Genomic DNA, 22,033 nt, shown 5'->3' on the forward strand with positions numbered 1-22,033 from the left:
CAAATTACAGTGGATAAAGAGCATTTGGGAGGCTGGAGTGAAATGTACTTCAACGCCAGCATCTTGAAGCACATCAAAATGGTTGGTGTCACAGCCACCAGTGAATAAGTACGCTACCTTGTTTTTCTTGGCCACTTTTTTCATTAGCCCTCATAAAACAGGTGGGGGGACCTTAGACTGGAGTAGGGAGAGGTGACTGGAGTAAGGAGACCGTCCCCGCCCACTTATAACCACACATCTCCCACGATAGGGAAAGGGCTTATTGAACGAGGATAGACACAAAGTGCTGGAGCAACTCAGTGGGACAGGCAGCATCTCCGGAAAAAAGGGATAGGTGACGTTTCAGGTGGGGGAGTCCAGAACCAGGGGCCACAGTTTAAGAATAAGTGGTAAGCCATTTGGAAGGGAGACGAGGAAACACTTTTTCTCACAGAGAGTTGAGAGTCTGTGGAATTCTCTACCTCAGAGGGCAGTGGAGGCCAGTTCTCTGGATACTTTCAAGAGAGAGCTAGATAGGGCTCTTAAAGATAGCGGAGTCAGGGGAAGGCAGGAACGGGGTACTGATTGTGGATGATCAGCCATGTTCACATTGCATGGCGGTGCTGGCTTGAAGGGCCGAATGGCCTACTCCTGCACCTATTGTCTATTGTCTATTGGAACCTTCCTGCACTTTATTGAACTGTTTTCATGCTGTATGCTATTTGGCCACTCTCCCCCCCCCCCATACTCATATCATTCTCCAGACATTCCAAGCTCTACCACACAACTGCACTGGTTTGCACCTTCGACCCTCCTCTGTGCACCTCCACTCCATCTCCACATCCATAACTCTCCCCTCCGCATCTACACCTTTCCTTCCAAATCATTACCAACACTGAGAACTATATTCTGCCCTCTGTACACGTGGGCAGGAACTGCAGATGCTGGTTTAAACCAAAGATAGACAAAATAAGCTGGAGTAACTCAACGGATCAGACGGCATCTCTGGAGAAAAGGAATAGGTGACGTTTCAGTTCGAGGGTCGCCTGAAGACAGCTTTCGAGCTGCAACGTCACCTATTCCTTCTCTCCAGAGATGATGTCTGACCCGCTGAGTTACTCCAGCTTTTTGTGTCTATCTTCTGCACTCTGTACTTTCCTCTTTGCTCCACCTACTGTGCCTGAGTTTGACTTGATTGTAGTTATGTATAATATAATCTGATCTGTGCGTTTACAATGTAAATCAAAACTTTTGATTGTACCTTGGTACATGTGACACTAATAAACCTAAACCTAAACTTAAAGCCCTTCCTCCACACAGCCATACCTTCGTGACTGCAAAGAAAGTGGTGAACACTGCCCAGTCCATCACGGGTACTGACCTCCCCACTGTCTGAGGGATTTACCAGAGTCGCTGCACCAAAAATCAGAGACCCCCACCACCCTGACCTTACATTCATTTCACTCCTGCCATCTGGAAGAAGATATAGGAGCCTGAAAACTGTAACGTCCAGGTTCAGGAACAGCTTTTAGTAAGAATTTCTGGGACATATGACAATAATGTTTATTGTCATGTGTACCAAGGTCCAGTGAAAAGCTTTTGTTGTGTGCTAACCAGTCAGTGGAAAGACAATACATGATTACAATCGAGCCATTCGCAGCGTATATGATAAAGGAATAATGTTTACAAAATTCATAAGGGGTTGGACAGGCTAGATGCAGGAAGATTATTCCCGATGTTGGGGAAGTCCAGAACAAGGGATCACAGTTTAAGGATAAGAGGGAAGTCTTTTAGGACCGAGATGAGAAAAACATTTTTCACACAGAGAGTGGGGAATCTGTGGAATTCTCTGCCACAGAAGGTAGTTGAGGCCAGTTCATTGGCTATATTTAAGAGGGAGTTAGATGTGGCCCTTGTGGCTAAAGGGATCAGGGGGTATGGAGAGAAGGCAGGTACAGGATACTTAGTTGACTGATCAGCCATGATCATATTGAATGGCGGTGCAGGCTCGAAGGGCCGAATGGCCTACTCCTGCACCTATTTTCTATGTTTTTATGCTGCTGGCCTGGCGGGGCAAATGGATAAATGAGGTACAAATGCCCACAGTTCCCATTACAATCTCACCCCTCCCTCCCCACTGGGTGCCTTCCAACTGTGACCTTGTAACAGCCGATGAGAAAAGAGACAACCTAGAAACCATGGCAGCGGACCAGGATTAATCTCAACTGGTTCTCATCTAATGCCAAATAGCGGGCGAATTTCAATATTTGCATTTCTAAACCTGCTATCAGCGATCCTTATCTTGTCAAGCCTCTCACTACAGAATATACTGAAGATGGATTATTACCATGCACGTATTAATCATAGAGTCTTAAATCATTGATCGTAAATGTATACAAGAAATCGGATGAGTGACCTGGTTTTGCAATTCTCATTAAAATACTTCTCTGTAAATGGGCTAGGATTAATTCAGTTTGTAGATTTAGAGTTGTTCCCCATTGCAATGCAGCAATCTGGAAATGATGTTAAGCGATTTTGAGGGTTCACAATGATCTTGAAGACTCGTTAAAGCCATTTATACAGTTCTACTTCAAACACTTTACTTTTAAACATTACTACTTTACTTGGACAACTGTTGCAAACCAAAGATCTTTAGTTCATAAGTTCGTGTCATAGGAGCAGAATTAGGCCATTTGACCAATCGAGTCCCTGCCATTCAAACATGTCTGATCTATTTTCCCCTCTCAACCACATTTTCTTGACTTCTCCCTGTAACCCTTGACCCCTTCATTAATCAAGAACTTTTGCTTGAAAAATCCCCGATGACTTGGCCTCCACTGCCATCTGTGGTAATGAATTCCACAAATTCACCACACCTCTGACTAAAGAAATTCCCCCTCATCGCCTCTCTAAAGCTACGCTGTGTTACTCTGAGGCTCGGGCCCTCTGGTCCCAGACTCTAGTGGAAACATCCTCTCCACATCCACTCGATCCAGGCCTTTCACTATCATATTTGAGATGGTCTTAAGTGTCTTTGAGACATACAGCACAGGAACAGGCCCTAATACCCACTGAATCTGTGTTAGTGTAACATCCCTTACACTAGAAACATAGAAACATAGAAACATAGAAAATAGGTGCAGGTGTAGGCCATTCGGCCCTTCGAGCCTGCACCGCCATTCAATATGATCATGGCTGATCATCCAACTCAGTATCCTGTACCTGCCTTCCCTCCATACCCCCTGATCCCTTTAGCCACAAGGGCCACATCTAACTCCCTCTTAAATATAGCCAATGAACTGGCCTCAACTACCTTCTGTGGCAGAGAATTCCACAGATTCACCACTCTCTGTGTGAAAAATGTTTTTCTCATCTCGGTTCTAAAAGATTTCCCTTATCCTTAAACTGTGACCCCTTGATCTGGACTTCCCTAACATCGGGAATAATCTTCCTGCATCTAGCCTGTCCAACCCCTTAAGAATTTTGTAAGTTTCTATAAGATCCCCCCTCAATCTTCTAAATTCTAGCGAGTACAAGCCGAGTCTATCCAGTCTTTCTTCATATGAAAGTCCTGACATCCCAGGAATCAGTCTGGTGCACCTTCTCTGCACTCCCTCTATGGCAAGAATGTCTTTCCTCAGATTAGGAGACAAAAACTGTATGCAATACTCCAGGTGTGGTCTCACCAAGACCATGTACAACTGCAGTAGAACCTCCCTGCTCCTATACTAATCCTACATTAATTGCATCTTGTTATTTTTGACACATTCCCCGCCCAAATTCTACCGCCAGCCTACACGTTGAAGACAATTTACAGAGGCCAATTAACCTACCAATCCTCCCATCTATGGAATATGAGAGGGAACCGGAACGCCTGTAGGAAGCTCATGCAGGGGGCATGTGTAAACTACGCAAAGATATAACCCGATATCTACACTGCATGTTCGATTTGGCCTGCTTCATCAACGTAACACCAAGTGTAGACTCGGCAAACATTTCGCCAAACACAAATGCTCGTTCCGACAAGGCCTGCTGCATCTCTTGGTTGCTAACCATAGAAGAGTCTCGACCTGAAGCTTCACCCATTCCTTCTCTCCGGAGATACTGCCTGTCCCGCTGAGTTACTCCAGCATTTTGTGTCTACATTAATTCCCTTTCCCATTTCCACACTGGCTTCTCTAACTTCAAGTAACCTCTGCATTCCCTCTCTCGCCATCCTCCTCCACCCAAGTCACACCAGGTTCCCATTCTCACCTAGCTACAGCTAACATAATGGCCTGTTTCCTTTATCATTCTTACTTTTTTGTATATCTTTCATTCATTTGTTCTTTTTCTCCCCACATCATCGTCTATATCTCTCGTTTCCTTTTCCTGTGACTTCCCAGTGTCTGAAGAAGGGTCTTGTCCCAAAATGTCAACCATTCCTTCTCTCCAGAGATGCTGCCTGTCCCGCTGAGTTACTCCGGCATTTTGTGTCTATCTTCATTTAAAACCAGCATCTGCAGTTCCTTCCCTCACACTGACCTTGCTGTCCTAAGGATCCTCCTTTGCCAGAGAGAGGTTCACAAGTTCACACGTTATAGGAGTAGAATTAAGTCATTCGCCCATCGAGTCTACTCCGCCATTCAATCATGGTTGATTTCTGCTTACAAATCCCATTTTCCTGCCTTCCCATAACCTTTGACACCCGTTCTAATCAATAATTTGGCTATCTCTGCCTTCAAAATATCCACTGACTTGACCTCCACAGCCCTCTGTGGCAATTAATTCCACAGATTAACCACCCTCTGACTAATGAAGTTCATAGAAACATAGAAAATAAGTGCAGGAGTAGGCCATTCGGCCCTTCGAGCCTGCACCGCCATTCAATATGATCATGGCTAATCATCCAACTCAGTATCCCATCCCTGCCTTCTCTCCATACCCCCTGATCCCTTTAGCCACAAGGGCCACATCTAACTCCCTGTTAAATATAGCCAATTAACTGGCCTCAACTACCTTCTGTGGCAGAGAATTCCACAGATTCACCACTCTCTGTGTAAAAAATGTTTTTCTCATCTCGGTCCTAAAATACTTCCCTCTTATCCTTAAACTGTGACCCCTTGTTCTGGACTTCCCCAACATCGGGAACAATCTTCCTGCATCTAGCCTGTCCAACCCCTTAAGAATTCTGTAAGTTTCTATAAGATCCCCCCTCAATCTCCTAAATTCCTCCTCACCTCTTTTCTAAAAGAGTGCCCTTTAATTCTGAGGCTATGACCTCTGGTCCTGGACTCTCCCATCAGTGGAAACATCCACTCTATCTATGCCTTTCATTAATTATTCTGTAAGTTTCAATGGGGTCCCCCCTCAACCTTCTAAACTGCACTGAGTAGAGGCGCAATGCCGTCAAACGCTCATCATATGCTAACTCCCTCATTCCTGGGATCATTCTTGTAAACCTCCTCAGGACCCTCTCCAGAGCCAGCACATCCTTCCTCAGATATGGTGCCCAAAATTTGCTCACAGTACTTCCAAATACGGCCTGACCAGCGCCTTATAGAGCCTCAGCATTACATGTCCGTTTTTGTATTCCAGTCCACTTGATATAAATGCAAGATTGAATTTGCCTTCATTACTACTGATTCGACTTACAAATTAACTTTTTGGGAGTCCTGCACCAGTACTCACGAGTCCCTTTGCATCCTCCGATATCTGGATTCTCTCTCCATTCACAAAATAATCTACACCCTTTATTCTTATTACTAAAATGCATGACTTGGCACTTTGGTACACTGAATTGCATCTGCCACTTCTCTGCCCACTCTCTGACCTGTCCAAGTCCTTCTGTAGATTCCTTGCTTCCTTTACACTGCCTGTCCCTCCACCTACTGTATCTCAGCATCATCTGCAAACGTGGCCACAAAGCCTTCAATCCCCTTAGCCAAATTATTAATATACCACGTGGAGAGAAGCGGTCCCAACACCGACCCTTGCGGAACTCCACAGCCAACCTGAAAAAGGTGCCTTTTATTGCAACTTTTTGCCTTCTACCATCCAGCCAACCTGCTATCCATGCTAATATCTTCCCTTTAATACCATGGGCTCTCATCTTCCTTAGCAGCTTGATGTGTGGCACCTTATCGGAGGCCTTCTGAAAATCTAGGTAAACAACATCTACAAGCCTTCCCTCTGTCGGTCCTGCTGTTAACTTCCTCAAAGAACACCAGCAGATTCACCAGGCAAGATCTTCCCTTCACAAAACCATGCTGACTTCGGCCCATTTTATCGTGAACTTCCAAGTACTGCTTAACCTCATACGTTATAATTGACTCTGAAATCTTACCAACCACCGAAGTCAGGCTGACAGGTTCAGCTTGGCTCACTTCTTGTGCAGTGGGGTGATATTCGCAGGTCACAGGCAAACTGGGGGAACAGCACCTTATTTGGCATGCTCATTGAATGCTCTAATTTTAGGTAACTACAAAATCCTCCCTCTCCTGCCCTTCCCCCCCGAAACACCTCCCTCTTCCCCTCAGCTTCCCCCCTGTTCCACCTGGACTCACAGGTATTCTTCTCCCCCCCCCCCCCCCCCCCCCTCCCTTCCACCTGTATTCTTTCCTCTAGCTTCACAATTCACACCTCTTCGACCCTTTGTCACACACAACCCTTCTGTCTTTTCATCTCTGGCTTTCGTCTATAAGAAAGAGGCCCCGAGTTTTTTAGGGGAATCTATGATTTATTGGCCAAAATGAACGTGGGTGAGTATTTGACGCATTGTAGCCTAAAGGGCCTGTCCCACCAGCATGCGACTCCATGCGGCAAGCGCAACCTAACGTGGTCGCTTGAGCCGTACGGCCTCGCGGGGCCAGTCCCTCTTCGATCGCCGGAGCCGTATGGAGTTGTGCGGAGCAGGTCCCGAAATCGTGCGGGGCTCCGGAAAACTGACACTGTCCAAAAATTCCACGCGGCAACGGCCTGCCGGCCCGCAGCCGCATTGAGGCCGTACGCAGCGTCTTGACGCCGTACGTCACGCGCGAACTTCCCGCGGACTTCGCACGAACTTCACGTCAACTCGTACGGGATCACTCGACCTCCACGCTGACCCCGCTTCCGGTTTGGTCGCGCTTGCCGCATGCAGTCGCATGCTCGTGGGACAGGCCCTTTAGGGTGATGTACTGCGAGCTGGCAATAGATTTATTCCAAATAGTTTTTATCAGCCATCATTTATGCCATGAGGCAAGAGTCCCACTGTACTGTAAACTATTATGATGCTATTACAATTCCCTAATGGCTTAGAAAGTAGCTGCCTCATGTAGGGTGATTAGTAGCCATTTGAAGATAAATTTACCAACGCCAACATAGATGTATAAAATCTTGAGAGGAATAGATAGGGTGAATGCACAGAATCTTATAATCATTATTAGTTAAACTCACATTAAATACAAATCAAGACAGGTACATGGATAGGACAGGTTTAGAGGGATATGAGCAGGTGGGACTAGAGTAGATGGGACATGTGGTGGTGCAGGCAAGTTAGGCTGCAAGGCCTGTTTCCATGCTTGACTCTATGACTATGACTCAAGCTTTCTTCCCCTCCCCCCCCCCCCCCCCCCCCACCATAATCAGTCTGAAAACTCTGACGATAGGATTGTTCATCTGATTGCCATCTTATAATGAAAGTAAGTTCTACAATTATTATTATTGAAAGTTTATAATATAAGTTATTTCATTGACATTTTAAAGCAATTTATAGTGGGGGGGGGGGTTGAAACTTACCGAATAATGAAAGGCTTGGATGGAATGGATGCAGAGGGGATGTTTCCACAAGTGGGAAAGTCTAGGGCCAGAGGTCATAGCCTCAGAATAGAACGATGTGTCTTTTGAAATGATACGAGGAGTAATTTATTTAGTCAGAGGGTGGAATTCATTGCCACAGAAGGATGGGGAGACTGTCATTGGGTATTATTAAGGCGCAGATAGATAGATTCTTGATTAGTACGGGTGTCAGAGGTTGTGGGGAGAAGGCAGGAGAATGGGGTTGAGAGGGAAAGATAGATCAGCCATGAACGAATGGCGGAGTAGACTTGGTGGGCCGAATGGCCTAATTCTGCTCCTATCACTTACGAACAATGAAAGTATTATACTTGGTTTTAAGCTCCTGTCTATAATTAATGCTGGAGGAAAAATATCAGATTTGTGAAAGCCTTTTTCACACATTTATATTTATGCGACTGAGGGAATTCAACATATTTATTCTTGTTGGTAAGATGACGAGCTTCAATTGCTTTGTTCTCTGCAATCATGAACATATTATAGCTGCTGGCTGCTTGTAATGCATAGGTTTGTTTTCATTCAACTGCATGCCTTGCCTTTGTGCATATGGTGCAGAAAACTATTAATTGCACCAGGCTCAATTTTCATTTATTGGTTGTGCATCAGTGAGTATCCTGTTTTGCTGAAATGAAGTTTAATCGATTTTACTGAGCACATCTCAGCACAGAGTGCCAGCAATGAACGAAAGACTCATCGTGCTGTGCTGCTCTGACTTCTGTAAACAGCAATATCTGGCGGGGGAGATGGGGGAGGGGGGGGGGGGGGGCTAATATGCTCTATTGAATATTGATATTGTACAAAACTACTTTGAAAGATTTTAGTCCTAATCTAATCTGCTTGAGTGTCAGCTTAAGTGGTCAGTCTGAAGAAGGGACTCGATCCGAAACTTCATCCGTTCTTTCTCTCCAGAGATGCTACCTGTCCCGCTGAGTTACTCCGGCTTTTTGTGTCTACCTTCGATTTAAACCAGCATCTGCAGTTCCTTCCTACACATCTAATCTGTTTAGTTTAGTTTAGAGATACAGCGCAGTCACAGGCCCTTCAGCCCACCAAGTCTGCACTGACCAGCGATCCCCGCACATTAACACTATCCCACGCACTATAGACGATTTTATATTCATACCAAGCCAATTAACCTACAAACCTGTACGTCTTTGGAATGGGGAGGAAACCGAAGATCTTGAAGAAAATCCACACGGTCACGGGGAGAACGTATAGATGCCATCTGTAGTTGTGATCAAACCCGGGTCTCTGGCGCTGTAAGCGCTGTATGACTGCAACTCTACTGCTGCCCCACCTTTCTGCCCTATTATCTTCATATAATCGTCTTGCCACGTGTACCAAGGTACAGTGAAAAACCTTTGTTGCATGTTAATCAGTCAGCGGAAAGACAAAACATGATTACAAAACATGATTACAATCGAGCCATCCACAGTGTGCAGATACATGATAAAGGGAAGAATATTTCGTGCAGGATAAAGTCTAGCAAAGTCCGATTGAAAACAGTCCAAGGGTCTCCAATGAGGTAGATAGTAGTTCATGACCGCTCTCCAGTTGGGATGGTTTAGTTGCCTGATAACAGCTGGGAAGAAATTATCCCTGAATCTGGAGGTGTGTATTTTAATAATAATAATGGATGGGATTTATATAGCGCCTTTCTAATACTCAAGGCGCTTTACATCGCATTATTCATTCACTCCTCAGTCACACTCGGTGGTGGTAAGCTACTTCTGTAGCCACAGCTGCCCTGGGGCAGACTGACGGAAGCGTGGATGCAAATCTGCGCCTACGGCCCCTCCGACCACCACCAATCACTCACACACATTCACACACACACAGGCAAAGGTGGGTGAAGTGGCTTGCCCAAGGACACAACGACAGTATGCACTCCAAGCGGGATTCGAACCGGCTACTTTTCACATTTCCATACCTCTTGCCTGTTGGGAGAGGGGAGAAGAGGGAGTGGTCAGGGTGCGACTCATCGTGATTATGCTGCTGGCCTTGCCGAGGCAGCATGAGGTATAAATGGAGTCAATAGAAGGGAGATAGACACAAAAAGCTGGAGTAACTCAGAAGGGACAGGCAGCAGCATCTCTGGAGAAAAGGAATGGGTGACATTTCGGGTCAAGACCCTTCTCCAGACTGGTTAGGGATAAGGGAAACGAGAGATATAGACGGTGATGTGGAGAGATAAAAACAGTGAATGAAAGATATGCAAAGATATGCTAGCTGTTTGTAAGGCGAAAATGAGAAGCTAGTGCGAATTGGGTGGGGGAGGGATAGAGAGAGAAGGAATGCATGGACTACCTGAAGTGAGAGAAATTAATATTCATACCACTGGGCTGTAAGCTGCCCAAGCAAAATATGAGACGCTGTTCCTCCAATTTGTGTTTAGCCTCACTCTGACAACGGAGGGGGCCTAGGACAGAAATGTTTGTGTAGGAATGGGAAGGAGAATTAAACTTCAGGCAGGCTGAGCTTATTTGAGGTTGTGTAGTCTTTTCGAGCGTGACTACACTCATTATTCTCGCATCGTTCATCAAAATGATCCCCCCCAAGGTGTGTGCATCTGTACTGCTTAATTTGGCAGGACCTGAAGCAATGAACCGTGCTGACAACTTCACTTTTGTTCCTGCTGTTTTGGAAGATGACGGTCAGGTCAGAGTGCCTGCTAAAACAATCGACGACCCTGCGGTTTTGATCAGAAAGTTCAGAGAGCTGTGTGACCTGCCCTCCAACCACATTATTGAAAAGACCAAATTCTATCCTCGATTACAGCAGATCGACGAACCAATTGAACGTCTCATCAGCAGCTTGAAGCACATGGCTGCACGCTGTCGCTTTTGTGATTTACGGGATGAACTCACCCGGGATAAACTTGTGGGAGGGTCTACAAAATGGGAAACATCAGGATACGGAGCTGCAGGACATGGTTCCTTCACTGGATGGATATGTTGACGGTTGTGTCTGTAGATGGCTCCGTCCGCTTCGAGCAGATGAGAGCGCGGCTCTTTGGCAGGGCTGTAGGTGTGTCCCAGTACGGGCTACAGACCACTACCGATGGCAATTTCAAGCCTGTTTCATATGCTGACTGACACTGAACAGCGTTATGCCCAGATCGAAAAGGAACTGCTCGCAGTAGTTTTCGCCTGCACTAAATTCAAGGACTATCTATGGAAAGTCTGTGACTATCGAGACTGACCACCAGCCGCTGGTCACCATTTTGAACAAACCCATCCATGCGGCCCCTGCACGACTACAGCGAATGATGATGCAATACAGCGATTTGATTTCAACATTGTCTACAAGAAAGGCAAAGACATGTACATAGCAGACACACTATCTAGAGCCCCGCGCAAAACCAACGAACAGCAACTCTCTGAACAGGACCAATTCTCAGTAATGAAGGTTTCGTTTGTGCCAACTGACTGTTTGAGCAGCCTAGCAGAACACATGGCTGCTGATGAGACATTACAATTGCTGTCTGCTGTCATCCGGCGCAGCTGGCCGGATAAACGACACAACACCCCACTCGAGATACGGCCATGCTTCCTGGTTCGCGACAAACTAGTATTACAGGATGGAATTATTGTCAAGGGCCACAAGGCAGTGGTCCCAGCAGCCCTCCTGGACAAATACTTTGACGACATCCACAGGGGCCACCCCAGCGTGGAGGTAACCCTCCAAAGGGCGCAAAGCATGTTATACTGGCCCGGAATTACCAAATACATACGAGAAAAAAACGAAGTTTGCACCGTCTGCAAAAGCCTGATGCCACATCAGCAAAAGCAGCCTCTACTGCCGCACCCAGTACTCCCTCTCCCATGGTCCACGTTAGCCACTGACATCTTCGAATGGCATGGGAAACACTATCTGGTCCTTGTATACTCTTACTTTGGCTGGTTCGAAATCAACTTACTTCAAACCACTACTTCTGAAGCAGTTATCGAAAAGTTGCAGTGCCACCTCTCCGTGCACGGCTCCCCTGTACGTATCCAGTCCGACAACGGCAGACAGTTCACCAGCCAAGCTTTTAAAAACTTTGCACAATGATGGGACTTTCAACACATTACCAGCAGCCCCGAATTCCCACAGTCCAAACGGACTCGCCAAACGCGCGGTCTGGAGTGCAAAGCAACTCATGGAGCGGTCATACCTTGCCAAATCAGACGTGTACCTGGACTGGCTCAACCTAAGAAATATTGCGCGGGATCCCATACTGGGTTCTCCAGCCCAACGACTGATGTCTCGCCAAACCCGTGCTCCTCTGCCTGTGTCCCAACAGCTTTTGCAGCCACAAGTTCGTTCCCCGACTGCAGTTCAGAAACAACTACAATCCAAACGTGAGACGCAGAAACGCTTCTTTGACAAGTCCAGCAAGCCACTTAAACCTCTCGCTCGTGGACAAGTGGTCCGTCTCCAGCCAAACAAGGGCCATGCACGTCTGGTACACATCTACGGCCCTGCCAAAGAGCCGCGCTCTTATCTGGTCGAAATGGACAGAGCCATCTACAGACGCCACCGTCAACATATCCTTCCAGTGAAGGAACAACTTCCTGCGACTCCATATCCTGATGTCTCGCGTTCCATATACCCTCCCACAGTCGGTCCCGCATCTCCACTGCCGCCTATTGTTCCCACTGCGGTCTCCCCGTGGCGTTTGCCGTCTAGCTCGCCTATCTCGTCACCCTCCCTGCCTGTCGGGCCGCCAGTCGCTTCCCCATTTCCCTCCCCGGTTTCTTCTCCAATGAAAGGAGGTGAGGCGGACTCGTACTGCACACGGGCCGGAAAAGTTTGCAGGCCACCCGTTAGATGTGGCGATTTTGGGTAATTCTGCAAATGTATTATTAATATCCCTCCTATATTGCTTAGCCACTGATGATTATTTTGTATCTACAAGGAAGGACATAGATTGACTATTTCATACTAGCCAATTATAGTGTTTGTTAGTAGTGTGTATTACTACTATGTATTTCATATTATCAAGAGCTTGCTTATGCTAGTTAGCAGTTCGGAGATGTGATGACTGCAGATCCTTGCTTATGTAGATTTAATAAACATGTGTTGTATCTTGATGTGTGGTCGAGTCGACTCATTACAATGAGGATTGGGTTTAAATGTCACAATGCGATTCATTGTAACTACAATTCAGATCACATACAATAATCTTTCTCAATTCCTTTCATTTAAACTGTAAATTGTTTAATGAACTATCTGAATATCATTTAGTTTAGTTTATTTTATTTTAGAGACGCAGCATGTAAACAGCTCCTTCGGCCCATTGAATCCAGCATGACCATCGATCACCTGATCGAGCACTAGTTCTATGTCATCCCACTTTTTTATCCACTCCTTACACACTAGGGGCATTTTTCAGAGGCCAATTAACCTACAAACCTGCACATCTATGGGATGTGGGAGAAAACCGGAGCTCCGGGAGGAAACCCACATGGTCACAGGAGAAGATACAAACTCCACACAGACAGCACCCGAGGTCAGGATCGAACCTGGGTCTCAGGCGCTCTGAGGCAGCAGCTCCAACAGTTGATTCAGCGTGCATGAGATGCTGAAATGAGTCACCCTACTGTTTTAATCAAATATGTATATTCCAATTAAGTTAGATAAATCATTCCCAGGTCATGGGATAGAGAGAGACTTTCTCCAACTTTCTCCAGTGTTAGATCTCTGGATTCCTCCAATTCTGGCCTCTTTCAATGTTCACAGACTCAAAATGCTGGAGTAACTCAGCAGGACAGGCAGCTTCTCTGCAGAGAAGGAATGGGTGAAGTTTCGGGATGAGACCCTTCATCAGACCTCGTGTGGATAGTGCTAGTGTACGGGTGAGTGCTGGTTTTGCAAGGACTCGATGGGCCATAGGTCCTGTTTTCACTCTGTATCTCTAAAGTCTAAAGTCACCTATCCATGTTCTCCAGTAATACTGCAACATTTTGTAAATTATCATGTGTACTTCCTTGTGTTCAGCCTAAAGAAGGGTCCCGACCCGAAACTTTGTCTCTCCATGTTCTCCAGATATGTGGCCTGACCTGCAGAGTTACTCCTGCACTTTGTGTCTTTTTTGTTGTTGTAAACTAGCACCTGCAGTTCTTTGTGTCTCCAAATGTCCTTGTCTGGCAGTTCCAGACTCTCTGGTTAAGTTGGTTACCTACTTCTTCTTCTTCTTCTTCTTCTTTTGTGTGGCGTGCACATCCTAAAGTTGTTGGACAACTTGTTCTATTTGATCTTCCGTTTGTGCACGTCGAGTTGATTGCATTAGTCGAAACAGGGCGGACCACGTGAATGTTGCAATGTTGGTTTACCTTCAAAAGATGTTTTAAACAGCACCAGGAGGGTTCCACGTTTTGGTTTGCTGTTTGCCAGCATTTATAATTTTGAGTTAAGTTTAGTTTAGAGATACAACGAGGAAACAGACCCCTCGGCCCACTGAATCCCCGCAGACCAGCGACCCCCACACACTAGCACCATCCTACATACGAGGGGACAGTTTATAATTTTTACCGAATCGAAATTAACGTCTTTTTTTACTGAAGCCAAACATGTACGTCTTTGGAGTGTGGGAGGAAACTGGAGCAGCCGGAGAAAACCCACGTGGTCACAGGGAGAACGTGCAAACTCTGTACAGACAGGTAAACAAAAATGCTGGAGAAACTCAGCGGGTGCAGCAGCATCTATGGAGCGAAGGAGATAATATATATTGACATGTTACATTTTATGTGCAACTTTCTTCTTTTTTTTTTTAAGCAGTGAAAGGAAGAAAAGAAAGAGAATAGTAGAAAAGTAGAGAAATTTTAATAATAATAATAATGGATGGGATTTATATAGCGCCTTTCTAATACTCAAGGCGCTTTACATCACATTATTCATTCACTCCTCAGTCACACTCGGTGGTGGTAAGCTACTTCTGTAGCCACAGCTGCCCTGGGGCAGACTGACGGAAGCGTGGCTGCCAATCTGCGCCTACGGCCCCTCCGACCACCACCAATCACTCACACACATTCACACACATTCACACACAGGCAAAGGTGGGTGAAGTGTCTTGCCCAAGGACACAACGACAGTATGCACTCCAAGCGGGATTCGAACCGGCCACCTTCCGGTTTTCTTTTCTTTACAAGGATAGAACATGTGGGGTTGCACGGTGATGCAGCGGTAGAGTTGCTGCCTCACGGCGCCAGAAACCCGGGTTTGATCCTGACTGTGGGTGCTGTCGGGCCGAAACGTTGCCTATTTCCTTCGCTCCATAGATGCTGCTGCACCCGCTGAGTTTCTCCAGCATTTTTGTGTACCTTCGATTTTCCAGCATCTGCAGTTCCTTCTTAAACACTCTGCACAGACAGCACCCACAGTCAGGATCAAACCCGGGTTTCTGGCGCCGTGAGGCAGCAACTCTACCGCTGCATCACCGTGCAACCCCACATGTTCTATCCTTGTAAAGAAAAAGCAGATGACGCTGTTGCAGTAAATAATGCAGTCGGCTAGTATAGGGAAAACATATTTAGATTGTCTTGGACCTTGTTCTGCACCAGCTGGCTCTCTGCAAGTAATATTTACATTGCATATGTTTTTACAGTGGATTATCAGGAGGCCACTAGAACCACTGAGGTCAACTAGGTCTACTCTCAAGCAACATGGTTTCTGCTCCATAGTCCCCTCACAGGGTTGTTTATTGAAGTGAAAGGAATATTTCCATAACTGAGGTGCACCAGAGTTGAGGATAAAAGAGACACAAAATGGGACGACTGATGGCACAATGGGCTAAGTGTTCGGCTGGCGACCGGAAGGTGGCCGGTTCGAATCCCGCTTGGAGTGCATACTGTCGTTGTGTCCTTGGGCAAGACACTTCACCCACCTTTGCCTGTGTGTGAATGTGTGTGAATGTGTGTGAGTGATTGGTGGTGGTCGGAGGGGCCGTAGGCGCAGATTGGCAGCCACGCTTCCGTCAGTCTGCCCCAGGGCAGCTGTGGCTACAGAAGTAGCTTACCACCACCGAGTGTGACTGAGGAGTGAATGAATAATGCGATGTAAAGCGCCTTGAGTATTAGAAAGGCGCTATATAAATCCCATCCATTATTATAATTATTAAAATTTCTCTACTTTTCTACTATTCTCTTTCTTTTCTTCCTTTCACTGCTTAAAAAAAAAAAGAAGAAAGTTGCACATAAAATGTAACATGTCAATATATATTAGGTATCTACAAGGTACCACATTATTGTACTTACTTCTAATAAAATTTTTTTTTAAAAGAGACACAAAACGCTGGAATAACAGCTTCTCTAGAGACATTTCGGGTCGAGACCCTTCTTCAGGCAATGGAGAGCAGGAGTAATCAGGGAAGAGGGGGAGCAGTGAGAATGACTGTTGCGGAACTCCTGTCAGGGAAAGGAGGAGAACCTCTTCAAAGTTGGCATACCTCGAGGAGATTTTGCAGTTGAGCAGACAAGATGTTTAGCAAGGAACTGCAGATGCTGGTTTACACCGAGGTTAGACAGAAAATGCTGGAGTAACTCAGCGGGCCAGGCGGCATCTCTGGAGAAAAGAAATCTCCACAGATGTACATGTTTGTGGGTCAATTGGCTTGGGTTTGTATACTTGGTATAAGTGTAAATTGTCCCTAGTGTGTGTAGGCTTGTGTTGATGTGTGGGGAATGCTGGTAGGTGCGGACTCAACGAACCGAAGGGCCTGTTTCTGCGCTGTTACTCTAAACTAAATAGGTGACGTTCTGGGTCGAGACTCTTCTTCAGACCCTGGTCAAGTAGATCATCTGTAACAGCCTTCAAAATCCAATCATTTCAATGAAGCATCTTTGACCTCAGACATCACACTGTTCCTTTTTCCGCATATGCTGCCTGGCCTGCTGATCGTTTCCAGTGTTTGCTGTTTTAATGTAACCTCTTTGGGAGCTTATTGTGGAGAATCGTGAACATGGCGAATAATTTCTTTACTTGCTAGATACTCAATTGACCAAATCAGAACGTGTTTCAATTAATCTGCATGTAATGATTTAGCTTCATTCAGAGGAACATTTCACATCTGGTTGCGTTCTCCATTTTGTGGTTTGCCTTGCTGTTCAATCCATTATTATTGATCAGATTCACTGAAGGGCACAATGGACAATGCAATTTGGATGCATTATGTTGAATGTAACTTCCCACATCTTGTTAAATTTGCAATTCATTGCATCTCATCTATATCTGGCATCAAATCCATTACCGGCTCTGACCTCCCCACCATCGAAGGGATTTATCGGAATCGCTGCCTCAGAAAGGCTGCCAGCATCATCAGAGACCCACACCACCGTGCCACACACTCATTTTCACCACTGCCATCGGGAAGAAGGTGCAGGAGCCTGAATGAAAACTGTAACGTCCAGGTTTAGGAACAGCTTCTTGACGGGCACCCGAAAAAGGGACCACATCACATCACCCCAATTCTGGCCTCTCTCCACTGGCTCCCTGTGGGGTTCCGAATCAATTTCAAGCTCCTCCTTTATGTATACAAAACCCTTAATGGGCTTGCCCCCACCTACATCAAAAATCTGTTTACCCACCATATCACCTCCAGGTCCCTCAGATCGGCCAACTTGGGTCCAGGCATAAACTCAGGGGCGACCACGCCTTTGCGGTTGCAGCTCCTAGACTATGGAACAGCATCCCTCTTCCCATCAGAACTGCCCCCTCCATCGACTCTTTTAAGTCTAGACTTAAAATTTATTTCTACTCTCAAGCCTTTCTTGAGGTCCTCTGAGGGAGCACTGTATGTATGTATTTATGTATGTATTGTTGATCTATGTACCACTGTTTGTAGCACGTTAGTACCTGCACTGATGTAAAGCACGTTGGTCAATGAGAGTTGTTTTTAAATGTGCTATAGAAATAAAGTTGACTTGACTTGACTTCTTCCCTCCAGCCATCAGGCTATTAAACACTACAACCTTATAGAAGCTCTGAACTACAATAGACTATTATTATTACTAATGCACCATTATTGTTTGTTTTTGAGTATGTGTGTATGTGTATATATACACACTGATTTTTTCTCTCTCTCTCGTTTATCATATTATTTAGAGTGTACTATGTTTACATATTCTGTTGTGCTGCTGCAAGTAAGAATTTCATTGTTCTATCTGGGACATATGACAATAAAACACTCTTGACTCTTGGCTCTTGATATCTGTAGGAAGGAAGTGCAGATGTTGGTTTCAACTGAAGATGGACACAAAATGCTGGAGTAACTCAACGGGACAGACAGTATCGCCGGAGTGAAGGAATGGGTGACGTTTCGAGTCGAGGTCTTAAGAAGGGTCTCGACCCGATACGTCACTCATTCCGTCTGTCCAGAGATGCTGCCTGTCCCACTGAGTTACTCCAACATTTTGCGTCTATCTTCGGTGTGTAATATTATTTAGGAATTACCGATACTATTGTGGAAATTTGTGCAAACTTTCCTTCATTACAATTCTATCTCAGCTCAGAAGAGTGGGTTATTATTCACATGTCCTTAGTCATTTTATTTAAAAATAAAAATAAATTAGAACATTTTGGGGAATTCTGCTAAGGTGATGGGTCAAAGTTATAGGAGGAGAATTGGGCCATTCGGCCCATCGAGTCTATACTCCACCATTCAATCATGGCTGTTCTCTGCCTCCTAATCCTATTTTCCTGCCTTCTCCCCATAACCTTTGACACCCATTCTAATCAAGAATTTGTCTATGACTGCTTTAAAAATATCCACTGATGGCCTCTGTGGCAATGGGTTCTACAGATGAACTACCCTCTGACTAAAGAAGTTCCTCCTCACCTCCTTTCTAAAAGAGCGCTCTTTAATTCTGAAGCTATGACCTCTGGCCCTAGACTCTCCCACCAGTGGAAACATTCTCTCCACATCCACTCTTTCTATGCCTTTCATTATTCTGTAAATTTCAATGAGGTCCCTCCGAAACCTTCTAAACTCCAGCGAGTAGAAGCCCAGTGTTGTCAAATGGTGGATAGGTATATTCATTGGCGCAATCCGAAAGTTGTACATACACGGGCCGCCGGGAATGATGAGGGACCCGGCAGGGGACCTGTGAGAACAAAGGGGATCCGGCGTGGGTAGGTGGGAGTTTGTATGAATGAACGAAGAAGATAGGAATCAAGGGATATGGGGAGAAGGCAGGCACGGGTTATTGATTGGAGACGATCAAGAGAGAGTTCAAGAAAGTTTATTGTCATGTGTCCCTGATAGGACAATGAAATTCTTGCTTTGCTTCAGCACAACAGAACATAGTAGGCACGAATAATGAACACTGCACAGATCAGTGTGTCCATATACCATTGCATAAATACCTATATACACACATGAATAATTAAACTGAGAAAGTGCAAATAAACAGATTATTGGCTATTAATGTTCAGAGTTTTGTCCGAGCCAGGTTTAATAGCCTGATGACTGTGGGGAGGAAGCTGTTCCTGAACCTGGTCGTTGTAGTCTTCAGGCTCCTGTACCTTCTACCTGAAGGTAGTGAGGAGATGAGTGTGTGGCCAGGATGGTGTGGGTCCTTGATGATGCTGCCAGCCTTTTTGAGGCAGCGACCAGATCAGCCATGATCACAATGAATGGCGGTGGTGGCTCGAAGGGCCGAATGGCCTCCTACTGCACCTGTTTTCTATGTTTCTATCTATGTTTCTATAGACTGTTGGGCGACCTTTTGTGACTTTGTTGGTGCCAGACACACGGCAACACCTGTGTACTGCCAAGGTGAGGTCTGCTGTATGATTCTACTGGGTTGTGTGCAAAACAAACCATTTCACTGTACCTAGGTACATGTGACAATGAAGTATCATTGAATCGTTGAGGGTTGCAATGTTTCAGGAGAAAGGTCCAGCATTGCCTGCAGAGGGCAGACTGTGATGTGGTATGAAAACCCACACTACATGAAAATAAATAGAAGTGTACCGGGAATGTCCCACTTGGGTGTAATTTGCGTGTAATTTACGCTTCATCATTTACGCGTCATGATGCGTGACGCGCGTGTCGTGCTGCGCACGTGATGCGCGCATGGTGCGCATTACACGTGCATGGTGCACATTACGCTCGCATGGTGCGTGGTGACGTAGGCAGTGACGCGTGGTCTCGCGCGGCGCCCCAGGATTTTGGGATGTACAAAATCTTCGCACACCATCTGTGTGACGCGTAAATGACGCCCACGTGGGACAGGCCCTTACCTCTTTAGCGAACTGTGTACCAGCTTCAAGATAGGAGTCTTAAATTTGATACAAGTCTGATACATTAACTTAGACACAAAAAGCTGGAGTAACTCAGCGGGTCAGGCAGCATCTCCGGAGAGAAGGAATGGGTGACGTTTCGGTTCGAGACCCATCTTCGGACTAGGCTGAGAAAGGATCTCGACCCGAAACATCATCCACTCCTTCTCTCCGGAGATGCTGCCTGTCCTGCTGAGTTGCTCCAGCTTTTAGTGTCTACCTTCGGTTTAAACCAGCATCTGCAGTTCCTTCCTACACATGATACATTAACTTGTTTGAAACATGAACTGGTCAAGGACCAGTCTCACACACTGGTCACTCCCTCTTCTCCCCTCTCCCATCAGGCAAGAGGTATATAAGTCTGAAAACACATAAAGATTCAGGGACAGTTTCTTCCAAGCTGTTATTAGGCAACTGAACAGTCCACTCACCAACTAGAGAGCGGTCCTGACCTCCCGTCTCCCTCTTTGGAGACCTTCGAACGATCTTTAATTAAACTTTACTGAACATTTTCTTGCATTAAACATTATATCCTCTATCCCGTATCTGTACACTGTGAATGACATGATTGTAATTATGTTTAGTCTTTTTTGCTGACTGGACAGCACACAACATCCAACATGTGGGTCCTTGATGATGCTTTTATGAGCTGCCTTATGGCACAGCGACTTATGCGTTCTCCCCTTGATCTGCGTGGGTTTTCTCCGAGATCTTCGGTTTCCTCCCACACTCCAAAGACGTACAGGTTTGCAGGTTAATTGGCTTCAGTAACATTATAAATCGTCCCCAGTGTGTGTGTAGGATAGTGTTAATGTGCGGGGATTGCTGGTTGGTGCGAACTCAGTGGGCTGAAGGGCCTGTTACCACGCTGTATCTCTAAACTAAACTAAACTAAACTTCGATAGACTATGATGGACTGGACGATGTCCACCGCTATTAGTAATCACCTGGGCATTCAAGTTGCCGAACCAGGCCATGATGCAACCTGTCAACATGCTCTCTACTGTACACCTGCAGAAGTTCAAGAGAGTTTTTGCTGACTAAAATTATTATAAAAAATTAAATCATTACACCATTCTGCTTGTCCTCCTGCAGTTTTTGTTAAACATAGGATGTTGATCCAGAATTACATTCATAATATTAATCGACTTTCACAGAGAAAGTACAAAACTGATTTTGAAATCTGAATGACTTTGAAAGTTGGGCGTCATTAATTCCTTATTATATTTTGCAGTCGGAGATGTGGTTTAATAATTTATGGTTTGCATGCATAGTTGTGTAATGCATTAGAACGCCCATGTTTTATAGAACACCATTACTTTGTAGACTAGTTGGGGCAGGTGTTTGTATTTTGTGTCACGAACTGCTGGGGTGGCAGTAACGAAATTGTTTCATGAAACTAAACATGGGTTTCCTCCAGGAGTTCCGGATTCCTCTCACATCTCAAAGATGTGTGGGTCTGTAGGCCTCTGTACATTGCCCCCAGTATGTAAGGAGCGGATGCGAAAGTTAGATAACATGGAACTAGTGTGAACGGGTGATCGATAGTCAGTATCGATAGTAGGCTGATGAGGCTGTTTCCATGCTGTATATTTCAACCAATCAATCAAGCCACGCAGAATACAGTGTTACAACAGTATAGAGAAAGTGCAGATAAAAGAAAGAGTGCAAGGGCCACAACCAGGTAGATTGGAGGATTGGGAATGTATCCTTAAGCCCCTGTCCCACTTAGGAAACCTGAACGGAAACCTCTGGAGTCTTTGCGCCCCACCCAAGATTTCCGTGCAGTTCCCGGAGGTTGCAGGTGGTTGCCGGAGGTTGCAGGTAGTGAAAGCAGGTAGGGAGACTGACAAAAACCTCCGGGAACCTCCGGGAACCGCACGGAAACCTTGGGTGGTGCGCAAAGTCTACAGAAGTTTCCGTTCAGGTTTCCTAAGTGGGACAGGGGCATTAGTTTATAAGAGGTTCATACAAAGTT

At 45.7% G+C, this 22,033-nt stretch overlaps 1 long non-coding RNA gene across 1 annotated transcript; it reads left to right on the forward strand.

Moving 5' to 3' along the window:
• The first annotated feature begins 3,945 nt into the window (after window positions 1-3,945).
• LOC116970726 lies at window positions 3,946-21,740 on the forward strand. The gene is made up of 3 exons (XR_004411291.1): window positions 3,946-3,956; window positions 14,466-14,468; window positions 21,698-21,740. It is a non-coding gene; the product is annotated as an uncharacterized LOC116970726 (long non-coding RNA).
• Window positions 21,741-22,033: the final 293 nt, after the last annotated feature.

This window comes from Amblyraja radiata, chromosome 3 (assembly GCF_010909765.2).
Source record: "Amblyraja radiata isolate CabotCenter1 chromosome 3, sAmbRad1.1.pri, whole genome shotgun sequence".
Lineage (NCBI taxonomy): Eukaryota > Metazoa > Chordata > Chondrichthyes > Rajiformes > Rajidae > Amblyraja > Amblyraja radiata.